Below are 7,500 nucleotides of genomic sequence, written 5' to 3'. Positions count from 1 at the left end.
TGTGTGCGTGTATATACAATCGTATGTATATATATATATATATATATATATATATATATATATATATATATATATATATATGTTTGTATATGCGTGTGCGTGTATGTGAGCATGTATGTACATATACATGTATGTATGTATGTATGCATGTATGTATGTATGTATATGTATGCGTGTGTGCGTGTGTGTGTGTGTGTGTGTGTGTGTGTGTGTGTGTGTGTGTGTGTGTGTGTACACGCACGTCTACATAAACATGTACGCAGCGATAGCAGAATAACACAAACACCCAGATGTCCGTTCTGTGTATAAGCATGTACGTGTATATACGTACATACATATATAATATACACGCGCGTGTGTGTGTATGAGAAAGAGAGGGTGGGAGCTGAAGCCCTCACCTTGAACTATTCTCACGAGTCTCATATTACCAAGGAGAGACACACCAACCAGCAAAGAGATTTCTCTTTTGTTTTAGTCTTGTTTTTCATTTTGTGACTTTTTTTTTCTTTAAAAAAAATATTAGGGGTTTCTGGATGGGAATAACGAAACAGACGACTATATAGGGTAGAGAAAAGAGGGATTGATGGGTGGATAAGAAAGAGGGTGGAGGGGAGCAACAGAAACTAAATCCTAATCAAAACTAAGACAAATCTAAAACCCTCCCCAAAAATGCACAAAAGTATCTAAAAGTCGGTCAAACGTCTGCGTGTCCATGTCAACGTTACAAAGTTACTCCCCTTCGTTATACGCTCTCCACTACCACTAACCTTTGTCGAAACTTGAAATCCTCCATTTTCCTGCTCATCTTTTAACTGGCAATCTAGAACCACGTTAATCCTCTTTTGTATGTGTGTGGGGAAAGGGAGTAAACGGGGGGGGGGGGGGGGGGGTTCTGTGTTCTTTTCTTATCTACCTCATTACCTTTAGTGTGATATCTTTAAAACAGCCCCCCTTGTCTATCTGTCTGTCTGCGTGTCAATATATCTATCTTCTTTGCCTCGCCATCTGCTTATTTACATGATCATATATTTTTGTCGGTCAGTATCTGTTTTTCTATCTATCTATCTATCTGTTTGTTTGTCTGTCCATATGTGCGATATGTGCTCATGTGTATGCATACGCACGTGTATGTGTTAGTGTGTGAGTACAATGACTTCATTTGTATCTTTGTATACATATGTATGCATTGCATATGTATACATATGTATGCATATATTATATATATACACACACACACTTATATATACAATTTTTTTAACTACTCTTGTATCTATATATCTATCTATCATTGAGTTATGTATGCAGATAGATAGATAGATAGATAGATAGATAGATAGATAGATAGATAGATAGATAGATAAATAGATAGATAAATAGATAGATAAATAGATAGATAGATAGATAGATAGATAGATAGATAGATAGATAGATAGATAGATAGATAGATAGACTGATTGAGTGATTGATTGATTGATTGATTGATACTAATTTGTCGTGTGTGCGTGTATGAGCGCGCATTTATTTATGGGAGATGAAAATATGAGAAACAACGAAGTTTTTACTGACAAGAACCAAATCTACGAGACTCGGAAAACGTATCAGCTGCGATGGTTGGGACATGAAAAGGGAATTCCAGAAATAAAAATTCCCGAAAGGATTCTGTACTTCGAACCTTCCGGAGGACACTACCTAAAAGGCGTACCTAAGAAATGCTTTCGTGATTTCATCCAACGACTGGCACTCCATCGATTATGACGACGAGCGTTCCAGTTGATCCGATCAACGGAACAGCCAGCTCGTAAAATTAACGTGCATGTGGCCGAGCACTCCGCAGATACGCGTACCCTTTACATAGTTCTTAAGGAGATTCAGCGTGACACAGGATGCGACAAGGCTGCTCCCTTTGAAATACAGGTACAACTCATTTTTGGCCAGCAGCGTGAAATAAAGTGTCTTGCTCAAGAACACAATGCGCCCCTGGGAATTGAACTCATGACCTTAACCACAAAGTCACTTGTCTTTCCAGAAAATAGCACGCACTTATTTAATACCCAAACTTATGTTGTTGTTGGCACTCCGTCGCTTACGACGTCGAGGGTTCCAGTTGATCCAATCAACGGAACATCCTGCTCGTGAAATTAACGTGCAAGTGGTTGAGCACTCCACAGACACGTGTACCCTTAACGTAGTACTCGGGGGAGATTCAGCGTGGCACAGTGTGACAAGGCTGGTCCTTTGATTTACAGGCACAACAGAAACAGGAAGAAAGAGTGAGAGAAAGTTGTGGTGAAAGAGTACAGCAGGGTTCGCCACCATGCCCTGCCAGAGCCTTGTGGAGCTTTAGGTGTTTTCGCTCAATAAACACTCACAACGCCCGGTCTGGGAATCGAAACCGCGATCCTATGACCGCGAGTCCGCTGCTCTAACCACTGGGCCATTGCGCCTCCAATACCCAAACTAACACGTGATATAAGAGGCCATTGAAAAGCAAGAGAACTGGAAGCAAGCCTGCAGAGACGCGACGTTTCTGTCGATCGCGCTGCCCACATGAAGCTGAAGTTAAAAGAACATGCTGCAAAGACTGAGTTCTGCGATGTGTCCTGGCAGAAGAACAATCGGTGCAGCTTTGGTTTCGATTTCTTTCTAACCAAACGATTCATCTTCAAATATCGGAAAGCAGTTATGGAGAACGGAAAGGTGAGTTACGTTGACAATGAAACTTGTGGAAATATCCACGACGACTGTGAAACGGTTATTAGATATATGAGCGAACGCACACATGCACACGCACGCGCACGCGCAAAACCTATTTCACACACACACACAAATACATTCTCTCCACTCCCTCTCTGTCTCTCTCTTTCTCTCTGTTTCACACACAAACACATATATACACACACACACAAACAACCTCTTTCTCACACACACACACACACACATACAAACGCATTCTTTCTCTCTCTCTCTCTCTCTCTCTCTCTCTCTCTTTCTCTTCCCCTCCACCACCGCACACACAAACACAAGCTTTTCCTCATCCATACACACACATTTCCTCCCTCTCTCTTCCACTCTTTCTCTGTGTTTCTCACACACACACACAAACACACAAACACAACCTCTTTCTCACTTATACACATGCATTCTCTCTCACTCTCTCTCTCTATTTCTCACACACTCGCACGCACACACATACATGTTTGTGCTGATAATATGTTGAACTGTTAATTGCGCAGCTTGCATTTATTTCTAAAGTAGATAAGCTTTAAATTTACAAATATTCATACCTTTATATATCACACAAAGATAGCGATGCAGATAAACATGATTAGGCTTGATATATATAAAGCCTAAACGTATTTACCTGCACCACTGTGCCCATATCAGCTCACCTGGATTGGATTTCTCTTATAGCCACACTTTGCCACGTGGACGCAGTTTCTGTCTTCCACATTCGCTCATATGGTATTAGTCGGGCTGGAGTTTTCAATTTCCGAACAGGAGTGGCTGTTTGGTAAGAAGTTTGCTTCCCAACCACATGGTGCCAGGTTCAGTCCCACTGCATGGCACCTTGGGCAAGCGTCTTCTTCTATAGTCTCGAAATGACCCAAAGCCTTGTGAGTGGATTTGGTACACAAAAACCGAAAGAAGCCCGTCGTGTGTATATGTGTGTGTGTATATGCTGTCCTCGTAACGTAGCTGTTCGGCAAAAAAGGCCAATAGAATAAGCACTAGGCTTAAAACGAATAAGTCCTGGGTTCGAATTAATTGTTCGACTAAAGTGCTTTAAGGTAGTGCTCCAGCATGGCCACAATCAGATGACTGAAACACTTTAAAAAAATAAAAGAACATATATATATATATATATATATATATATACAGACATGCATGCACACATCTATATATACACATATGCAAGTAAGCATATGTACAAGGTGTTCAAAACGTCTCTCGGCAGTAAGCATATTATTGCAAAATAAATATTTCTAAGATGGTATAAGACTACAAAAGAATATATTAAACTTTACAACACTTTAAAAAAATTTATAAGAGGTGTTGAAAGTGTCATCCTTCATTTTCAATACATAAAATTTAATTTCTTTTTTACTGCCGTGTGAGCACTTCTTAGGCTGATTTCCGTTTCCTGTGACAATTTGCGTAAGGACTTTGACGGGTTTGTGCCAACAGTTTATCAGAAATATTGGCGAGTGTTTCACCTGAAACAATAGTAGGTCTACCGCTTCTTGCTGTATCTTCCACTGAGCCTGTGCTTCTAAATTTTCTTATCAAATCCCGCACAGTGTCACGATGTGGAACAGCAGTATTTGGAGGAAAAGTTTCACTGAACTTCTGTTTCACAATATCTGTGTATTTGTTTCCAGCTCGAAACACCCATTCAACTAAAAACGTACGTTCTTCAATGGTTAGCATGTCGAAACGCTGAAGGGTACACAATGACTGAGGGACAATGGCTGACACCCGGCCGTCCACGCAGTGGTAGCCAAATTGCGCATGCGCAAGATGAAAAACTTTCACTGAGGAGAGACTTTTTGAACACCCTGTATATATGTGTAAGTGAAAGAAATTTTTCAAAAAAGAACAAGAAAAATTGTCGTAAATGAAAACATGTTTATTTAAAGAAATTTCTTGTTTATTTTTTGTTTGCTTTTTTTTTTGCTTTGTTTTCTCTTACATAGAAAAAATATTATAAACCAATTTTCATATTAAAATTTCCAAATTGAAAAGCGGAAAAAAAAAAAATTTTTTCTTCTGAAAAATCGAAAATTGAAAAAAAAAAAAATTTTCATTTTTTTAATCCTTTTTACAAAATTTCACAAATTCGGAAAAAAAAATTGAAATAAAATAAAAAATCAATAAAAGACCCATAAAAACTACTTGGCAGAGAAATTATGTATAATAGAACTCAAGACTAGTGAGAATGTTCCAGAAAAAAAGACAGCACAATTCTCACCTCTGTACAACAGTTCAATTCCACTATATATATACACAAGCACAGACAAACTCACATATTCATTCATATATATATATATATATATATATATATATATATATATATATATATAAGCATATATATATATATATAAGCATATATATATACATATGTATATATAGTGAAACATATCCAGATATATTTGGATATGTTTATGTGTGTATATAAACATATGTATGTGTGTGTATATATATGCATACACACACACACATACATGTATATATACATGCATACATATACATATATACATGTTTGTATACATATATATGTATGTATGTATACATATGTATGTATGAATAATACATATATATGTATGAATACATATATATGTGTATATATATATATATATATATATATATATATGACTATATGCATACTTATACATAGACATATATATATATATATATATATATATATATATATATATATATATATATATATATATATATATATATATATATATGAATATATCTGCTCACACACACACACGCGCACACAAACAAGCAAATAACTTTATACATATTGTAAACATGTATTTCAAAACTCGTAACATGTACTTACAGATACATTTTTTTACATATTACCATTGTACATACCCATTCCTATGTATCTATTTATATATATATATATATATATATATATATATATATATATATACACACATATATGCAAGAATGTATGTATATGTATGACGTGTCCATATGTAATTTTGCACTGTAAGGTTTTTAATATATATATATATCTTACATGTATATATATTATTTCATTGAGATCATGTGAAAACTTTGGTAACTTCTGTCCTCTCCCGCCAAAAAATCTTTTAAATTATTTCATTAATTTTGCTGTTATTCTTGTATTTTCAAAGTTATTTTGACAGGTTTGTAGTTATTCTTTTACTTCTGATATCATTCTTTCAGTTTAAGATCATTCTGTTAATTTTGAAGTTAATCCTTTACATTTTAAATCATTTCTTTTTGATTACAGTTATTCATTTAGTAGCGAAATCATTCCATTATATTTGAGGTTATCTCATTAGTTTTACAGTTATTCTTTTATAATGTAGGTTACTCCAATAGTTTTGTGATTACTCCATTAGTTTTATGGTTATTAATATATTATTATTATTGTTATTAGTTTCATTAATATCATTCTTGTTGTTGTTGTTGTTATAAGCTTTTGCAGTTGTTTTACCTGTATTTTTTTTTTTGGCTTTTCCCTCATGTTTAAAGGAGAGGACAGAAGGTAAAAAAAAAAATTTGCGAAAAAATTTTTTTTTATTTTTTTGTTTTTTGTTTTTTTCAGTTTTGCTTATAAGAAACAAGAAAAAAATAATATATAAAAGAATCAAAGAAAAAGTTAAAAGAAAAAGAAGGAAAATATATATAAAAAAAAACAAAGAAAAAGTTATTTCTTACAATGTGCGTGAATTAATGAGTAATTGTGGGATTGAGCGACAGAGTATGATTTTTTTATTTTTGTTTTAGTGCCATTATAACATTATGGGCTTTTTAGAGGCACCACTGTACTATTGCACGACTCCACCCTTCTACTGGGTTTGGCAAGTTATTGGGGTGGAATGCATGCTTCTCTAAGTGATATACCAGCAGGAGAAGTTGAACTCAGCATTCTGAACCAGCAAAACACATGGAACTTTTACAATGCTCCCACTGCTAAATAGTTGTAGGATTTTTGTTTTTGTCTTTTTTGTTATGGCTTAGTTAAGAGGTGGGGATATGCACATGATCTTCACCATCCCTCTGATACTGGTGATGTTGATACAGGTCTATGCTCAGTTTGAACACCTGTGTATTGTACCCACTTCATGGAACACATTTACGTCTAAGTAGACTGAGACATAGCCATACATGTTAATTAGCCATATAAGCATCTTGGCCAGAGACACAGTGCAATTTCGAAGACAGGGATTGAAACTTAAATTTGTTAGTTAGAAGCTAACCCTATCATCTTAGCACATTTATAGCACATAATGTGAATTTGGGTTCTCGTTGATCCTTTAAATGGGAGACAAAGCTTCCTCCAACTTCAAGGATAGGGCACTTATCTATAGCTTGAATAACTCCCCAATCTTCAGAAGACATTCTACTTATTTCATTGTGTAGAATTTGGCTTCTCATAGATCTGGTACTTATTCTAGCAACTTTCAAAGGATGATAAATATCACTAAAGAATTCCTTGCTATTTGCTCTGTGAACAGCAAGTCTGAAGTGGTAATTTGCATATTTACTCTCAATACGTTTTGGCTGATTCAAATACAAATACACTAATTGCTGTTGTATACGTCACAGAAAAACTGCTTCTTATTACAATAGCAGTGTGTTAATAAAACATTTGACTTATTAGTACAAGGGATTGTAAGACATCAGCATTTTGATATGCCTCATCTGCCAGAGATACCCAAACCATTGATTCTGAAGAGGAGCTGGTGACTTTGGTTATAATTTCAACCAATCAGAGATATCTGTTAACCAATA

The 7,500-nt window shown here is 35.3% G+C and overlaps 1 long non-coding RNA gene across 1 annotated transcript in view; it reads left to right on the top strand.

Annotated features, from left to right (window-relative positions):
• Nucleotides 1-2,472: 2,472 nt before the first annotated feature.
• Nucleotides 2,473-7,500, top strand: part of LOC149133178 (uncharacterized) — an 11,697-nt gene continuing 6,669 nt past the window's right edge. The window contains exon 1 of the long non-coding RNA XR_016243592.1: nt 2,473-2,697. This is a non-coding gene — a long non-coding RNA (uncharacterized LOC149133178). The remainder of the gene's footprint in view (nt 2,698-7,500) is intronic.

This window comes from Octopus bimaculoides, chromosome 11, assembly GCF_046866305.1.
Source record: "Octopus bimaculoides isolate indiv1 chromosome 11, ASM4686630v1, whole genome shotgun sequence".
NCBI classification, from domain to species: Eukaryota; Metazoa; Mollusca; class Cephalopoda; order Octopoda; family Octopodidae; genus Octopus; species Octopus bimaculoides.
This window is presented reverse-complemented; position numbering and strand designations above follow the sequence as displayed.